At 38.1% G+C, this 19,841-nt stretch overlaps 1 protein-coding gene across 1 annotated transcript in view; it reads left to right on the forward strand.

Annotated features, from left to right (window-relative positions):
- Positions 1–19,841, forward strand: part of RUSC2 (RUN and SH3 domain containing 2) — a 67,542-nt gene that overhangs the window by 3,761 nt on the left and 43,940 nt on the right. The window lies entirely within an intron of this gene.

The raw sequence follows: 19,841 nt of genomic DNA on the forward strand, positions 1-19,841 counted from the left end.
TCGTGTGTCTGTTGGCCATCTGAATGTCTTCTTTGGAGAAATTTTAACCATTCTTAAGCATACATACAGTTCAGTGGCATTAAGTATATTCACATTGTTATCCATCCATCACCACATGCATCTACAAAAAGTTTTCATCTTCTCAAACTGAAACTCCATATCCATTAAACAGAACTCTCATTCCCTCTTCCCCAGAGCCTGGCAACTACCATTCTGCTTTCTTTCCCTATGAATTTGACTACTCTACATACTTCATATAAGTTAAATCATATATTTGTGACTAGTTTATTTTACTTAACATAATGTCTTCAGGGTTCATCCATTTTGCAGCTCGTATCTGAATTTCCTTCCTTTTTAAGGCTGAATAATATTTGTCGGTATATATGATATATCCTATTTATTCACTCATTCGTTAATGGACACTTGAGTTGCTTCCACCTTTTGGCTATTGTAACTAATGCTGCTGTGAACATGGATGTACAGATATGTTTGAGTTCCTGCTTTTAATTCTTTTGTGTGTATACCCAAAAATGGAATTGCTGGATTATGTGGTAATTTTATGTTTACTTTTTTGAGAAACCTGCATATTGTTTTCCACAGTGGCTGTACCATTTTACATTCCCACAGTATAAAGTGTTCCAATTTTTCCACATCCTTGCCAAAACTTATTTTCTGTGTTTTTGTTTTGTTTTTTAATAACAAACTAATGGATGTGAGGTGGTATCTCATTATGGTTTTGATTTGCATTTCTTTAATGACTAGTGATGCTGAGCATCTTTTCTTGGGCTTATTGGCCATTTTTATATTTTCTTTAGAGGAATGTCTATTGAAATCCTTTGCCCATTTTTTAATTGGGTACATGTCTTTCTTTGTTGAGTTGTAGGAGTTCTTTATTCTGGATAGAAGTCCCTTACCAGGTATATGATAAGCAAATATATTCACTCTCCCATTCTGTGGGTTGCCTTTTTGCTCTGTTAATTGCCCTTTGATGCACAAAAGTTTTAAATTTGCAGGCACCTGGATGGCTCAGTCAGTTGAGTGACTGACCCTTGGTTTTGGCCCAGGTCATGATCTCACATTTCATGAGATTGAGCCCCGCATCAGTCTCTGCACTGACAGCATGGAGCCTGCTTGGAATTCTCTCTCTCCCTCTCTCTCTGCCCCTCACCCCTTCAAAATAAATAAGTATACATTAAAAAAAAAAGCCAAAAGTTTTCAATTTTGGTGAAATAAAATTTACCTGTTTTTTCTTTCGTCACCTGTGCTCTTGGCATGATATTCAAGAAATCATTGCCGGGGCGCCTGGGTGGCGCAGTCGGTTAAGCGTCCGACTTCAGCCAGGTCACGATCTCGCGGTCCGTGAGTTCGAGCCCCGCGTCGGGCTCTGGGCTGATGGCTCAGAGCCTGGAGCCTGTTTCCGATTCTGTGTCTCCCTCTCTCTCTGCCCCTCGCCCGTTCATCCTCTTGTCTCTCTCTGTCCCAAAAATAAAATAAAAACGTTGAAAAAAAAATTTTTTTTTTAAAAGAAATCATTGCCAAATTCAGTTGGCATGAAGTTTCCTTCCTATGTTTTCTTCTAACTTCTTTATAGTTTTATGTATTATGGTTAAGTCTTTGACCCATTTTGAGTTAATTTTTGTACATGGTATACAACAAAAGCCCAACCTCATTCTTTTACATGTAAATATCAATTTCCCCAAAACCATTTATTGAAAAGACCGTCTTTTCTCCATTGAATAGTCTTGGCATTCTTGTCAAAAATCATTTGACCAAGTATGCCAGAGTTTATTTCTGGGCTTGCTGTTCTCTTCCATAGGTCTGTATGCCTGTATTTATGCCAGTACCACACTCTTTTGATTACCATAGTTTTGTAGTAAGTTTCAGAATTAGGAAATGTGAGACTCCCAAATTTATTCTTCTTTTTCAAGATTGTTTTGCTATTCAGGATCCCTTCAGATTCCATATGAATTTTAGGATGGATTTTTCTATTTCTGGAAAAAATATTGTTAGCATTTTGAAAATGACTGCATTGAATCTGCAGAGTGCTTTGGATAGTATTTTGTTTATTATTATCTTTGGTTTACTATTAATGTGGAAGAACATTTAACAATATATTGGTTTGGTTTTTTTTTTTAAGATTTTATTTTTAAGTAATCTCTACACCCAACGTGAGGCTTGAATTTACAACCCCGAGATCGAGAGTCACATGCTCCACGGACTGAGCCAGCCAGGTGCCCCTATTGTTGACTATAGGTACATTGTAGTACAGCAGATCTCTAGAGTTTATTCATCTTGCTTTACTGAAACTTTATACCCATTGAACAACTCCCCATTTCCCTCTCCCTCAGCCCCTGGCAACCACCATTCCACTCTTTGATTCACTAATTTGACTATTGTAAGTATCTCATGTGAGTGAAATCAGGTAATGTTTTTCTTTTTATGCTTAGCTTATTTCACTTAGCGTAATGTCTATTTATGTTGTCACCTACTACAAGTTTTGATACCTCAACTATATTAAGTCTTGCAATCCATGAACACAGGATATCTTTCCACTTATTTGTGTCTTCTTTAATTTCTTCTTGCAGTGATTTGTAGTTTTTAGTGTACAAGTCTTTTACCTCCTTGATTAAGCTTATTCCTAAGTATTTTATGCTTTTTGATGTTATTGTAAATGGAATTGTTTTCTTATTGTTCTTCGTGTATAGAAACACAGCAGATTTTTAGGTGTTGATTTTGTGTCCTGCAACTTTGCCAGATTTATTTATTAACTCTAACAGTTTTGGGGAGGATTCTTTAGGGTTTTCTGCTTGTAAGATCATGTCATCTGCAAACAGAGACTCAGATGCCTTTTATTTCTTTTTCTTGCCTATTGAATAAAAATGGGTTTGATGATTTGGTATGCAAATCCTTAATAGACACAGAGAACAATGCTGTATTTTAGCCTAGTGTATTGATTAGTGTTCATAGTGAATCATCAAGAAAAAGTTTTAAAAAAAGAAAAAGTTAATTTGTAACCTGTATACTATATGTAAAACAAAAGTGTATAAGTAAAAAGTACATTTTAAAAGAGTTTTATCAAAATACCTGAAATTTTTTTAAAAATTAGTTTAAAATATTTTTTGATGTTTTTATTTATATTTTGAGGGGAGGGGCAGAGAGAGAGACACACACAGAATCTGAAGCAGGCTCCAGGCATTGAACTGTCAGCACAGAGCCCGATGCGGGGCTCGAACTCAGACTGTTAAGATCATGACCTGAGCTGAAGTCTGACGCTTAACCGACTGAGCCACCCAGGCGCCCTTAAAAATTAGTTTAGCTACTTCAAGAAGAAATCCTCTGTTCTCTAGAATTCTTGATTTAATAGGATAGTCTTTTATCTTCAGGAAGATAAGACACTGAGCTTTGAAATATCTGCTGTGTTTTTGTTTTGTGTGAGGTCCTATAGTCAAGGATGATGGATTGATAACAGGGTAGAGAGAAAGACTGGGCCAGCCAACCTCTGGCTAGACTTTAGTTATCTTAGGATCCAAAGTCTATACTTAACTTGCTTATCTTAGTATCTTAAAAGCTATATTTAACTTGTTTATCTGTTTTTATACTTTTGTACTTCTTTCTTTTGTTGTACATTCTTTTAAAAAAGAAAATATAGCCTTATATTTAATATACTCAGGGAAAAATGGGAAGTTATGTTTATCCATGCTTAGGTGAAGGAAAAAAGGAAAACAGAGTATTCGTAAAGTCAGAATAGACAGAGTTCAGGTGACCCTAAGGAAAAAAGCCAAAACTCAAAAGGAGAAAGTTGGGGACCTACTGCTGATCCCATTCATCATGGATTTCTCTTACAAAATATTATTTTCTTGTTTTTTATTTTTTATTTAAAAGAAAAAAATTTTCACTTTTGAGAGACAGAGCGTAAGCTGGGGAGGGGCAGAGAGAGAGGAAGATGGAATCCAAAGCAGATTCCAGGCTCTGAGCTGTCAGCACAGAGCCTGACATGGGGCTCAAACTCACTGACCACGAGACCATGACCTGAGCCGAAGTCAGATGCTTAACCGACTGAGCCACCCAGGTACCCCTATTTTTTAATTTTATATTATTATTTTTTAATGTTTATTCATTTTTGAGAGAGAGAGACAGAGCGTGAGTGGGGGTGGGGGTTGGGGACAGAGAGAGACACACACACACAGAATCTGATACAGGCTCCAGGCTCTGAGCTGTCAGCACAGAGAGCCCTATGCAGGGATCCAGCCGAGGAACTGTGAGATCATGACCTGAGCCAATGCCAGACGCTTAACCAACTGAGCCACCCATGTGCCCTTATTTCCTTGTTTTTTAAAGTGTTGTATTCTCCTTATTTAAGAATACAGCCAAACTTTATCTAGACCAACCTATTCTCTGAGCATTTTGCATAGCTAGAGTTTTCTGTAAAGCTAGTCATTTCCCTTAAATATCCCCCAAAGCATAATGATATAAACATTTCTGTCCTACTTATATATTACTAAATACCAAACCACCCCAAAACTTAGTGGCTTAAGGGTGCATGGGTGGCTCAGTCAATTGAGCATCCAACTCTTGATTTTGACTCAGGTCATGATCCCAGGGTTGTGGGATTGAGTTCCACATCAGGCTCCACACTCAGTAAAAAGATTCTCTCCCACTCTGCCCCTCTCCCCCACTGCTTGCTCATGCATTCTCTCTCTCTCTCTCTCTTTTTCTCTCTCTCTCTAATAAAAAAAAATTTTTTTTAATACAACACAGTGGCTTAAAACAGTGATAGTTTTGTGAATTGGCTAGATTGGTTTTATGCAGTTCCAAAAGAAGAGTTCTAGAAATATTTTTAATAGCACTACTGGAATGAATGAAGTCTTTCAGGGTGACTCCTTAGAAGGATTTCTTTTACTTGGTTGTGTAAGAGCTATTCTACTTCTTTAAAATATTATTCTCTTTACTTTATACTTACAGCTATAGTTAACTTCTTAGATAATGTAATGTTTATTTCAGTTTATTGGCTGATTTATGTGATGTGCTTTGCTTGACATCCAACACAGCAACCTACAATATCATTAGTTTATTCATCCCTAATGATAATGATTGGAGAAGGGAGGCTTGGAAGCAGAACCACCTGCCTCATTATGCATTTGTGAGTCCTTTCTAGTAACAAGTGGTAGTAAAAGATAGTTAACAAAGATCATTGACCTCATGAGAACAAAAGACAGCTATGGCTCTGTATTGGCTTGTGAAGGTCTGTAGTAAAGAATAGAGAATCTCAAACTTTTTAAAGAAGTTCTTTGTTCAAGTATATTCCACAAGAAAGTGGATACAAAAAGATAAAATCTTAAAAAAAAAAAAAAGGTAAAATCTGAGCTGTTTTGGTTGAAGACAAGGAGTTGGGGGAAGTAGAGTCTAACCTGGTCATTCTCTTTCCCTCCTTTCCTCTCCGTTCCCTTCACCTCCCTTTCACAGTCCCCTGAGGGAGCTCTGTAAACCACAGTTTGAAAACCACTGATAAAGACGATTCTGCTGAGTCCTGACTCCAAAGTAGTTAAAGATTCAAATAAATGGTTGAGTTTGAGATCCCATCGTCTTCAGTTGACCACCCACCAGTAGCCAATCATGATATGAGAGAAATATAACCAAAATGTGTTCTGTATACATATAAATTCCTATGTGAAACCAATAGCCTTAATTTAACAAGCTGCTTGGAACCAGGAATGAATTAGATCCCTGTTGCCCTTTAATCTAAGACCTGTGCTAATTTGTTTACCCTTTCAAGCCCAAAGCCAAGAAAATGTTTTCTAGCCATACTTTCTGGTTTATAGTATATAAAAAATTTTTGATTTTAGATTATTTTATAATAGTGTATATGCTTTAGGGGTGCCTGAGTGATTCAGTTGGTTAGGCTTCTGACTCTTGATTTTAGCTCAAGTCATGATCTTGTGGTTTGTGAGTTCAAGCCCCATGTCAGGCTCTGCACTCACAGCATGGAGCCTGCTTAGGATTCTCTCCCCCCCCCCCTCAATAAATAAATGAACTTAAAAAAATTTTTTTAATGTATATGCTTTAAATATATATACATTGAACATTGGAGAGCTCTGCCTTTCCTTCCCTTTGAGTACCCTTAGTCTGCCTAATTTCCTCTAGTCATGTGCTTTACTTCAGGTGCATAAAAATAACTTAGATCACCCTTGAAACTCTGATTTAGTAAGTCTAGTTTAGAGCCCAAGTAATTTGCCTTTCTAATACATTCCAGATAAAGCTCATTATGCCAACCCATTGACCACACTTTGAGTGGAACTAGTGTTAGATCCACACTCTAATCTCAGCCTCTTAATAATCAGTGGTTCTCAGAGTGAATCAATGTAAAGACTTTTTTTTGGAAGGTGCAGGGGGAGGGCCCATGTACAAGATCCAAGAATTGAAGGCAAATACTGCCACTGTCGAAGAGTGTTATTTGGGGCATATCATTTCCACATTGGATTTTCTCCCTTTAGAGGTTAGGATCATAAATCTCTCATTCATGATTAAAGGATTGTGGAGAATAGTTCTAAAGAAATGCTATTAGCTGCATTACTAATGCTTTAAACCTAGAAAATATTTAAGCTTAAATATATTTTTATGGAGAAAGATGAAATGAAAGGTACTGTGACATTTTGCTTTTGAAACTTAAAGCAAAATCTTATTTTACTTAAAAACATTTTCTGAAATATATTTTGTCTTTTTTCTAATATAGGTGAATATGCTCACTGTGGAGAATATAAAAAATAAAGACAAGTATAATATGAAGGTATACTATTGAACGGTTCTTTTTTTTTTTAACATTTTATTTATGAGAGAGAGAGAGCACATGCATGGTGATGAGTAGGAGAGGTGGAGGGGCGGGGGGGTGGGGGGAGTACAGAGGACATGAAGCTGGCTCTGTGCTGACAGCTGAGAGACCTATGTGAGGCTCAAACTCACAAATTTCGAGATCATGACCTGAGCTGAAGTTGGATGCTTAACCATTTGAACCTCCCAGGCACCCCTACCATTGAGTGGCTCTTGAAAGCCACATGTTTTTAATTGAGTTATAATTGACATACAACATTTATATTAGTTTCAGGTGTACAACATAATGATTCAATATTGGTATAAATTGCAAATGACCACCACAATAAGTCTAGTTAACAACTGTCACAATACATAGTTACAAAAAATGTTTTTCTTGGGGTGCCTAGGTGGCTCAGTCAGTTGAGTGTCTGACTTTGGCTCAGGTCATGATCTCACAGTTTGTGGGTTTAAGCCCCACATTGGGCTCTGCACTGACACCACAGAGCCTGCTTCAGATTCTTGGTTTCCCTCTCTCTCTCTCTCTCTGCCCCTCCCCAACACCTGCCTGCATATGTGCACCTGCCTCACTCTCTCAACAATAAACATTAAAAAAAAAAAAAAAAAAGTTTTTTTTCTTGTGATGAGAATTTTGAAGATTTACTCTCTTAGCAACTTTTGAATATGCAATATAGTATTTTTTAAAGTTTATTTATTTTGAGAGAAAGCATGAGTGGGGGAGGGGCAGAAAGAGAGGGAGAGAGAGAATCCCAAGCAGGCTCTGTACTGTCAACACAGAGCCTGACACAGGGCTCAATCTAATCATGAGATTATGACCTAAGCTGAAATCAAGAGTCTGACACTTAACCTGCTGAACCACTCAGGCACCCCTGAATATGCAATATAGTATTAACTATAGTTGCTGTGCTATACATTACATCCTTGTGACTTATTTCTTTTATAACTGAAAGTTTGTACCTTTTGACTCCCTTCACCCATTTCTCCCACCAGGCAACCTTCCCCTCCCTCTGACAACCACCAATCTGTTCTCTGTACCTAAGAGCTTGTTTTTTTTTGTTTTGTTTAGATTTTGCATATAAATGAGATCATATGGTATTTGTCTTCCTCTGACTTATTTCACTTAACATAATGCCCACAGGCATCCATGTTGCAAATGGCAAAATTTCCCTGTTTCTCAATGGCCGAATAATGAGGAACTGTATACATATGGTTCTGACTCAAATCCTTCCCTTGACCTACAAGAATATTTCTACTCCTCCTCTAAGCATCTACTCTTATGACCTCCTTTCTGAAATCTTTTCTAACTACCCCCTGCAAACTTGGGTATGATTTCTATGCTTCCATTGGTCTTGTCTAGGGCTCCATTATAACAGGTAACACCTAACCATAAACTCTGCAGGAATAGTCTTTGAATCCAGGATCTCTTAAAGATTTAAAGAGATCCTGGTCTTATCCATTTTTTGAAGTTCTTTATATATTAAAAATGACTGGAATCCAAAGCAGGATTATTGTAATTTTGGTATATTTTAAATATTTACATAAACAAACTAATTTATTTTAATACAAAAATGACCGTAGGAGCACCTGGGTGGCTCAGTCAGTTGGGCGGCTGACTTGGGCTCAGGACATGATCTCACGGTCCATGAGTTTGAGCCCTGCGTCGGGCTCTGTGCTCACAGCTCGGAGCCTGGAACCTGCTTTGGATTCTGTGTCTCCCTCCCTCTCTGCCCCTCTCCCACTCATGCTCTGTCTCTCTCACTCTCAAAAATAAATAAACCTAAAAAAATTTTTTTTTAATGACTGTATGTAGGATAATAATCATGTGATTGTTTCAATAGATGAAGAAAAACCATTTGACAAGTCCATAATAAAAACACTCAGCAGGGGCACCTGAGTGGCTCATTCAGTTAAGCGTCCAACTTCAGCTCAGGTCATGATCTCACGACTCATGAGTTCGAGCCCTGCCTTGGGCTCTGTGCTAACAGCTCAGAGCCTGATGCCTGCTTCAGATTCTGTGTCTCCCTCTCTCTCTCTACCCCTCTCCTGCTCACGCTCTGTCTCTCTCTGTCTCAAAAGTAAATAAACATTTTAAAAAATTTTAAACACTCAGCAAACTAGAAATAAAAGAAAACTTCCTCAAGCAGATAAAGAGCATCTACAAAAAATCCCACAGCTAGCTAACATACTTCATGGAGAAAGACAACTAAAAACTTTCCTTATAAGGTCAGGAACAGGAGAAAGATACCTGTTCTTGCTACTTCTTTTCAATATTGTACCTGAAGTTCTAGCCAGAGCAATTAGATAAGGAAAAGAAATAAAAGGTATCCAGATTGGAAAGAAAGAAGTAGAACTATTTCTGTTTGCAGATGACATTAACATGTACATAGAAAATCCTAAAGAATCCACAAAAAAACTATTGTAAATAATAAATGAGTTCAACAAGATTGTAAGATGCAAGATCAACGGGTATAGGGTTTCTTTTAGAGGTGGCGAAAATATTCCAAAATTAGATTGTGGTGATGGTTGCACAACCCTGTGAATACACTAAAAACCACTGAATTGTACATTTTTAAAAGGTAAGTTTTATGGTATGTTAATTATATGTCAATAAAGCTATTTTTTAATGACTACATATATAAATTCATTTGTATATAAGGATTAAAGGCTAAATTTGAGGCCTTTTGTGAAAGTCAGGCTTGAGCCAAAGGTCTTCCTGTTCCTTAGGTGGTTTTCTGCTATATGTTCATGTGCCTAACACAATGTCTGACAGTATAAGCTCAGTATTTGTATAATGAATGAATTATAGTAACCAAACTGACTTAAATTAGCCTAGTTCAGCAAATGTACATTACTGAGGTATTTTTGCTTTCATCAAAGATTCATGAATTTAGTTACATCCACAGGAATTCTAGCCTGGCCCCAGGATGAGTTTGGTTTTAGCCCTATAAAACAAGTTTTAGGGGTACTTGGGTGGCTCAGTCAGCTAAGCATCTGACTTTTGGTTTCAGCTCAGGTCAAGATCTCATAGTTTCATGAATTTAAGCCCCACCTCGGGCTCTGTGGTGGCAGCACAGAGCCTGCTTGGGATTCTCTCTCCCTCTCACTCTCTGCCCCTCCCCCACTCACACTGTCTCTGTCTCTCTCAAAATTAATAAACTTAATAAAATAAAACAAGTTTTAAAGAAGACAAAATGGCTGGTAGACTAGATAAAGACCTTTTAAAAAGAAGATCTATTAATCAAGCTAAACATGAACTGAATCATAAGTAGGAGTTTTTAAAAATAAATAAGTGCGGAAAAACCTTGGTTTGCGAGCATAATTCATTCCAGAAACATACTTGTAATCCAGAGCACTTGTAAATCAAAGTGAATTTCCCCACAAGAAATAATGGAAACTCAGATGATTTGTTCCATAACCCAAAAATATTCATATAAAAATGGCTAAAATACTGTAATATAATACAAAATAATAAATAAAATACAAAATATAAAGAAAAATAAACCAATTAACCTGTATTTACCTTTGAAAACCTTCATGGCTGGTATGAGGGAGACAAGAGTTATTTAGGGTTATTGTGAAGGACAACTTTCACTATCACTAACAGAATCAATGCTATCTATTGGCTCAATGGGATCTTTTTTCTTTTCGTGCAACTTTACCAAGGAACCTATCCAATGACACTTGCTTTTGCCTCCTTTTGAGGATTTCACGGAAACGTGACATTGCATTGTTGTTAAATTCATCACTTGCAGTGCTACAGCCTTATTTGGGTGGTGCTTTTCTACAAAAGTTTGCACTTGTTTCCCACATTTTACACATCTCCCTAATATCATTTGAAGTGAGGGATTCCTCTGCCTTTTTCTCTTCCTCCTCTGCAGACGAGATGCAGACATAGAGTTCTTATAAAATCTTGTAATTGGGGCCACTCTCATACCTTGTTCATACTTCGATGATTTCCTTTTTATATTCCACCATAATCATCTCCTTCTTCTTAACCACCTTTCTTTTCAACATTTTTCTGCATGGGGGCCATTATATACACTCGCATGGATGTTGACTACAGTATAGTATTAATCAACTCTTGTCATATACTATATTTCATGTAACTGGCAATCAGGCAGCAGGCAGCCTGACAGAATGAAGCAAAGCATTCCTAAGCTTACTCTTGTATGGAAAAGCAAAGGACTGTCCATAGGTGCTTTGAAGTGACAAAAAATACAGTAGTGCCAGTTGTGGGCACCTGCTTACATTCTGAGAAATCACTGATTTCTGCTAAACACCGCAGTCTGAGAGTGAGCATCCAAGCATGGGAGACAATTACCCACAATCCCGCAGAGAGGGAGAGAGAGAAGAATCATTGGCTCAGTTGCGATCCTGTGACATGTGGCGTCATGTACTACTCCTATTGTGAGACATCACTCGTTTATCAAGTTAAAATGTATTAGAAATGTTTGCTCGTCTTACAGAACACTTGCAGAACAAAATACTCACAATCCAAGGTTTTACTGTATATAATAACAATTTAAAATAAAACAATAATAAAATAAATTTAAATCACCTGTAATTCCATCTGCCTATCCTTTCTGTTTATGTGTATATATAAAGTTTGTAGGAATATAATTATAGCATTAAAATTATTTTGTATTCCACTTCCTTTTAACATTATTTCATAAGCATTTTCCCATGTTGCTATTTAGACTTTATGGTTTATGGCTTAGTGTATTCCATTCACTTGTTAAAGTACCCTCAATGGTAGCCCTTTAACTTAATTAAAACTTAATTCACATTATAATCATTCTTTTAAAAATATATTCATCTAGGGTTCCTGGGTGGCTTAGTCAGTTAAGCCTCCAACTGTTGATTTCGGCTCAGGTCATGATCTCATGGTTCGTGGAATTGAGCTCTGCTTTGGGCTCTGCTCTGACAGAGTGGAGCCTGCTTGGGATTCTTTGTCTCCCTCTCTCTCTCTCACCTTCCTCTGCTTGCACAAGCATGTGCAAATGCTTGCTCTCTATCTCAGAATAAATAAACACTAAAGAAAATAAAACATTGTTAAAAATATATTCATCTAGGGACACCTGGGTGGCTCAGTCAGTTGAGCGTCCGATTCTGGATTTCAGCTCAGGTCATGACCTCACGATTTGTGAGTTCAAGCTCTGCACTGTCAGTGTGGAGCCTGCGTGGGATTCTCTCTCTCTCTCCTTCCCTCTGCCCCTCCTGTGCTCACTCTGTCTCTCTCTCAAAATAAATAAGTAAACTTTAAAAAATAAAAATAAAATTAAAATAAAATTAAAATGTATTCATCTCATAAAACCCTAACCCTAAAAGAACATAATCCTTCATCTTCCCTGTCTGTACTCAAATAGTTACGCATTGCTGGAGAAAATTGTACAGCCCAGCATATTTAGTACCACTTGAAATTCATCATCACCAGATTTATGTTGGCCATCAATCTTACTATATTTTTCTAACAAAGTTGTTCCTCCACTCTTTATAACAAATATTTTATACTTTCATTGCCTTCTGCCCTCCTTTTTTCCCTCCATGCACTCTGTTGATGATTATTACTCATGCACTTCAGAAAGAAAAAAGGCATAAAACATGAACTCTCTCACTTTCTACTACCAACCTGCAAATGTATCTACAGACATCCTCTCTTTACTAGTTGGAATGGAGGAAATATCCCAGCTCCCAACAAAGACTAATCCCTCCCTGGTGCACTGGATTGCATTTCCTCCTACATTATCTTTTCAGCCATGGTAGAACCCTGAAATATTTGCAGTTGGTTGCCTGCCCGACAACTACTTTCCCATTGAAACCAAACAGAGTTTATTTAGGAGAGTTTATCCACCTTCCTCCCCATTGGCCTCTGAATATTAACATATCTGGATGTAATGGTTGCGGTAGTAATAGCCATCCTGTCACCTAATAGAAAGTCTGAGTGACACGCTAAGGGTCTGAATTAACTCTCCCCTCAGAATTCTATCTTTGGTCTTCTTGATATGTATGGCTAATAAACTTCTTCTGTTGCTTAAGCTGTTTTGAGATTGTTTTTTATATCCATACAGCAGAGTATCATACCTAAATGATATACATTTTAAGCTACCCCAAGTAAATCCAGAGTAAAAACACTGTGATTGCTATACAAATGGAACTTCAGAACAAGTCCCTAATGCCATCCCATTCCTACCCACCCCTTCTGATGTGTTTGCTGATCCTAAATTCAACCTGTATAGAAATTCTGGAGCTACTACTGCTTCTCAGGATGTTGCTTATCATTTAATCCCTCTCTTTTCTAAATCTTCAACATTGGTGGGAAGGAAATTAGGAAAAGAAAGGAGAGGGGAGGGGAGGAAAAAGGGGAGGAAGGAAGGGAGGGAGGGAAGAAGGAATACAGGTACATTTTCCAGAACTGAAGAACATGAGTCTCCATTGAAAGGGCCCACTGTGTGCCCAATACAGCAAATAGAAATAACCTACCCAAGGGTACCTCATTGTCAAAATTTGGATCACTGGACATATGGAGAAATTCCAAAATTCTTTTAAAAAAAGGATTATGTATAAATATTGGGAATCAGAATGGCATTGGACTGAACAATAATGGAATCTAATTAGCAAGCAATGGAGCAATGCTTTCAAGTTTCTGAGAAGAGTTTACTGGTAGCCTAGGATTTTATGCACAGCCAAACTATCATCTGTCTCAGAAATAGTCTCAATTCCTGCCCCTTGGGAACCTTTGCCCAAAGATTGAATTGATAGCCCTTGAAAATGGTGTTGAAGGAGAGCCTAGAATTATAGCAATAGTTGTAGGAATTAGAAGAGAGTATAGCCTAGAAAGACTTTTCTAAAACAGAAGCTATAGGACTTGGGGAGTGTCACATGGTGCACATGTCTGGAACTAATTAGACCTTTCAAAAAGAATCTTGTCAGCCCGGGAGCTTATGTAGAGGACTTGCTTCCACCATGTTTGACTGACATTGAACGATTTAGGTAGTCAAGAGCCTGAATTCACTGTGTTTACTGGATGGGAAATTCTTGATTCACAGATAAGTTGCAAACTTACTCTAACCTTCTTTTCTTTATATTCCTATGAGATGTTTTCTGGGGCAGAGCCACTTTACAACTTACAGAGGATAAAGAACAGAGAGCCATGAAGAAAGGTTAAATAATTTGAGGTGGTGTGCCTATTGAAAAGAAAAACATGGGTATGATGGTGACAAGGTTCCCTGTTGTAAGTTGAACAGTAGTGCAGTCTTGAAAAGGCAATAGAATGTTCAAGAAAAGAAGAAATTCCTGATTCACACTTATTATAGTTACCATTCACCAAGCCCTTACTAGATACCAGTCACTGCACTAGATGTTTTCTGTATCTTCTAACTCCCACTACCATCCTGTAAGAGAGGTATTATTATCCCCATTTTACAGCTGAAGAAACTCAGGCTGAGAGGGATCAAATAACTTGCCCTGTGCTACAGAATTCATCCTTAAGAGCAGAATTACATACCAACCTTTTCGTAACTGTACATTATACCAGGTACCAGGTCTGTTTTTGTCACATAATACAGTATCAGGCATTTCATAGGTACTCAGTTAATATTGACTGACTGATTAGTCCTTGTGCAAGACTTTGGCATCTGAGGTTCTTCAGGCCACAAATTCCTCCATAAAGTAGGAAAGGAAGCCCTTCCAGAGCCTTGTTGGTGTGCTTCTAGGTCAGGCTATTAGATTTCCCAGGCCCAGCATCCTTTGAGTGAGCCTCAAAGGCTTGATTCGATTTGGGCTCTGGTTTTGGCAGTGGGGCTTATCCTTGTTCTGAGATTTTAACTATAAATTGGATCAGACTATTTCTAGAACTCAGTGGGTCCACCCCTGAGGGGCAGTGGGAGTTCAGTTACTACTTTCTCTGATGGAACTTCCCCATCCCTACACAGAGATGTCTCCAGTATAGGTTGGCCAGGCAGGAAATTCCAAACCCTTTTCCTGAAACTCTAAATAGCTTGAGGAATCTCTCTCCAGCTAGAGTTGGAAAGGCTCCCAGCAAAGAGCTGGGTCTTACGTAACTTTATAGACTGCCCATTTTTAGGAAAAAACAAACTGTTCCTCAGCTAGTGCTGGACTCTTTGAGACACATCCTGCATTCTTTGCTGAATGCTCAGCAGCCCCACTGGAAGCAGCTCATAGGACAGAGTTGAAGACCAGTGAGGTTAAGTGGGGAGAGATGAAGAAAAGGGGGGGGGTGCAGTCTGTCATTCTGGCTGGAACACGCTGTTCTGGTTCTCATGCTTCAGCTCCCACTAGCAATAGAGGGAGTGCAGTGAGTGTGAAGGGAACTCCGGGAGAGGAATTATACCCAGGCATATCTGCCCTGCTCATTCCAGAAGCCAACCACTGTACTCGGGTGATCCTCTCAGCACCCACACCTCAGCAAGAAAAACTAGAACTAGTGTGTAAATAGGTCCACTGCTGTAATGAACCAAATTCTACTTGGAAAAAGAAATGTTTCCAGTTTAGTTTGATGAAGATTCAGTTCTTCCTTAGTTCATTTCAGTGAACATTTTAAGATATGTGCCAGGCTCTAGACTAGGGTAAATAACTACTGAGATGAATAAGACAGCCCCTGTCCTTAATATGCAACCAAGGAGGAAAGAGAAAATGTATATAATAGTTATAATACACTTATTTGCTTTATAGTTCTTTGTACTTCATGTCATTCTTGTGTTCTTAACTCTTATAAAGATAACCATCAGGTTTATGTCCATCTGTGAATGAATGTCCTAGCTAATTCAAGGTAAAAATACAAGAAAATTTCCCCTCTTCAGATGTGACCGGTTATTTTACCAAATTATTAATGAAACGGGCAGGCACAAGTTTTAAGAATATTCTTCCCTTAATTGTCTTTATTTCCATAATTTTCTCAAGCTACTATAAGGCATTTAGAACTTTGAATATAACTTGAATCTTTACTATGACAGATAGCCTGCTCAATCAGTTATAATTTGCCCTAGAGCATGCCTGTAGCTTTTGCTTCTTCCCTGAAATAGGTGTTAGGCACTTAATAAGTACTTGTTTCCCCAGTACAGGTGTCTGTCCTCTTTGGGGTTGTAAATGGGTGGTCCCTCATGTCTCCTATGATGATTTGGTCGATGAGGCCCAGACCTTCCAGCCTATAAGGATCCTGGCTGCCTAAAAGAATCCATCAGCCCAATTACTGCCAGAAAACTCAAAATACAGATAAAGAACTAAATATGTATACATTTTTACAAATAAAAATGGGATCATGCCATGAATTATACCTTATAAATTATTTTTTAAAAACTGTATCATGGACATAGTTTCATCTCAACAACTATTCTAAAATAATATTTTTAATGTTATCTAGAGTAATTCAATGCTACCTCATAATTTAATTAATGAGAGAGCATTTAGAATTTTTTTTAAATTTTGCTTCTATAAATGGTGCTTCAGTGAACATCCTTATGTATATATCTTATGTACTTTTATCATGTTATTTATTTTAAATTTATTTTCTGGAAGTAGACTAAAGACAATACTTACTTTAAACTCTGATGCATGTTCTTTAGTTGCCTCTTGAAAATTTCGTTTATTCATTCAAAAAGATTTATGTGTGCCAGATTCTGCCCTAGTTTCTGGGGATAGACTAGTAGTAGTAATGGACAAGATACCTATCCCATGGAGCTTGCCTATCTAGCATTGCAAGCTAAATAAACAACTAAAACACAGTACAGAGAAGTTCAAGGTGCTTGGGGAGCATATATCCAAGGCATGTAATGTGATCTAGGGAAGGCCATTGAATGTGAGATGTTTCAGTTAAAAACCTAAAGGATGATTAAGAGTTGGCCAGACAAATGGAGGGGCCATATTCCAGTCAGTAGAGAGGTAATGGTATAACAAACTACAGGGCAAGGTAGGGTTGGCAAAAGATGAGACCAGAAAGGTAAGTCATGAAAGGCAGGGTACAGAGTTTGGATTTTATGGAAAATCTTTGAAGGGTTTTTAAGCAAAAGGGTGATGTAAATAGTTTTCATTTTCAAAGGATGGTGCTGGGAAGGGAGATCAGTTTAGAGGCTGATGTCGTAGTTCAGACATGTGATACATATAGCTTGGTTGTGGGTAGTAGCATTGGGGGTAGAGATGGGTAGATAGAATTAATGAGACTTAGTGGTTATTGGACTTTGGTTGGATGTATAAAGTGGAAATAGATAGAAGTAACAGAAATCCAAAACTGAGGACTTAAATAACACTGAAGTTTATTTTTCAGTAACAACAAAAATGCAAAGACTTTCCTGGGCTGGTCTGGGCAGCCCCACAGTCTAAATGAGAGATTCAGAACCCTTCTGGTTTTTTGCTCTGATATATTTAAGCCATGTTGGTTCAAGATGGCTACTGTAGTTCTAGCCATCATGCCTACCTTCCTAGCATCAGGTTGGAGGAAGGGAGGAAGAAGGAGGCACCGTGTTCATCACAAACAGATAACCCAGAATTCTCACAGCACTTTTACCACAAGTTAGTCCATTGGTCACTCCTACCTCCATTAGTTGGAAAGCATTGTACCCACCTGAATATCAGGAAGATTCTGTTAATTTGAAAGAGAAAGGGAGAATGGGTATTTGATTGGTAACTAACAATCCGGGCCTGGGAAGGTGGCGTACTACAATTCAACTCAGCCAAATTGATTACAAGGTAACATTGATTACACAAAGATATATATATATATATATATATATATATATATATATATATATATACACACACACACACACACACACATATATACATATATACACATATGTGTGTGTGTGTGTGTGTGTGTGTGTATATATATATCTCTGTTCAATAGTGGTATATGTGTGTGTGTGTGTGTATATATATATATATATATATATACACACACACACACACATATACCACTATTGAAAAGAGACTTATTTGGCAACTAGGCAAAGATTTAATACATTAAAATTCTGTTTATTCTTGTTTTAGAATAAACAAGTGTTCACTCAGATAAGGCCCCAGCTCAAATGTGAATATTGCTGTATTGATTTGACCTGAATTGCTATCAACACAAAATTGTCATGCTTATGATTTTAAGCACCTTGTCATTCATTAATATTCAAACTATTGAAAAGAACAAACCAGGGCATCTGGCTGGCTCCATAGGAGGAGCATGTGACTCTTGGTCTCCAGGTCATGAGTTCAAGCCCCTTATTGGGTATAGAGATTACTTAAATAAATTAATTTTAAAAAGGGGGGGTGAGAACAGACCAACAAATTGCTGCTATTAAAACAAAATCTGAACAAGATCCAAATGAAGACATTTGCTTATTGTTCTTCTCCACCAAGAATACTAGGAGTGTATTACAATGGAAAAAGCAAGAGCTTTGGAGTGAGTCAGACAAGAGTTCCAAGCCCAACTCCCCTACCTTCTAGCTCTGTGATCTTAGATAGAGCAAAACCCTCAGTTTCCTTAATTAACTGCAGAATAGGGATGATAATCTCTACTTTGAAGGCTCATTGTAAAGATTAGATAGAAGTTTTAGTCTTTAGCTGTAAGACATTTATGTCTTTCTAATCCATGGTATGTGAGAGGTATAACTCCAACTACTCCTGACCCTGTGCACATTGTTCTTAAGTTGTTTCTGTAGCAGTTTGATCCAGTTTATAAAACATGTAACTTTTGTGACAGAGCCTAGATTCACAGTCAGCCCTAAATCTTTGCTCAAAATGAGCTCATCCCTACCCCCACGCCTCTCATCCATATTTACCGCGTCCAAACCCATCTGACTGTTGATAGTTTCCTTGCTATCCACAACCATACCACATATAGAAGTGGGAGGGATGGGGAGGAGAGAGGGACTTGGGACCAGAGCCAATTCAAGTGTGAGTTTGGAAACTGGGAGCAGGGGAGGGGAAGGGGCCTTGTAGAGAGGTGTGGCATAGTATTATTAGGCAGAAATAGAAAGACAAAGACTGTTTATAGCTCAGTCTGCACTCCAGAGTGATAATGCAGTAAGCTAAATTCCACAGATTTTTTTTTAAGTGCTTTATATGAGGGGAATTAGCCTGTCTGGTTAGCTCCAATACAAATAACCTTAAAATTCTTCCTTCACATTCCTCAGTGGCTCCTTAGAGGGGAGCTGCCTCTGAAATATATGCATCAGCCCCACAGGAAGAGGAATGAGGATCTCTAGGCCGGCCCAGCAGAGCCAGAATTCCGAGATGCAGACCTTGAATAAGAGGGGCCTTTAAGGTCTAGAGTCAGCAAATTATGGCCCACAAACTGAAAATGGTTTTTACAATTTTAAAGAGTTATATAAAAAAAAAATACACCTACACACACACACATGGCCCATGAAGCCTAAATATTTCCTATTTGTCCCTTTACATATTTACAGATAGAGTTTGCTGCAAGGAGAGTGGGTCTCACCAGTAGCTGCAGGATGTCAGAACATCTGTTTTGAATCCCAGTGTAGGCACTTGCAGAAAAAGAAGTGTCAGCATCAATGAAGAATAGATTTCTGTTTCTCCTCTCCATGAGCTCTGGAGACCTGGCAAACTAACCCCATAGCGAGGGATTGCTGGGCTAGAAGGCTTGTGTTGGGTTTAGAACACAGTGTTGCCTTTGTTCTAACTGAGCAATGGAATACATCCTTTCATTAATGTTGCTTTCTCAGGCCTTTAGGCTAAATCCAGTTGGTAAGTACTGCTGCTAAATGTTGTATCAATGAGATACAAGCCTCCGATCAGTGTCCTGGGCTCAGGCGTTGGGGAGAAGTAGGTTTGTGGATGGAGCAAGTGGGTGAGTGGAGGTGTTTCTTTCTGCTTGCATGTTTTTGCTCACTCTTTTACACATTAGTGGAAACTAATACCTTATGTCTAGGTAAGCAGATTCCTAACTATTTCAACTGTTCCTCAAACCAGAAGTGGGGATTATAAACCTGAAGGAAAGGAACTGCTCTTCCCAACATGGCTTCCATGACCTGTAAGGAAAACCTAAA

The sequence above is a fragment of the Felis catus genome, chromosome D4 (genome assembly GCF_018350175.1).
Source record: "Felis catus isolate Fca126 chromosome D4, F.catus_Fca126_mat1.0, whole genome shotgun sequence".
Lineage (NCBI taxonomy): Eukaryota > Metazoa > Chordata > Mammalia > Carnivora > Felidae > Felis > Felis catus.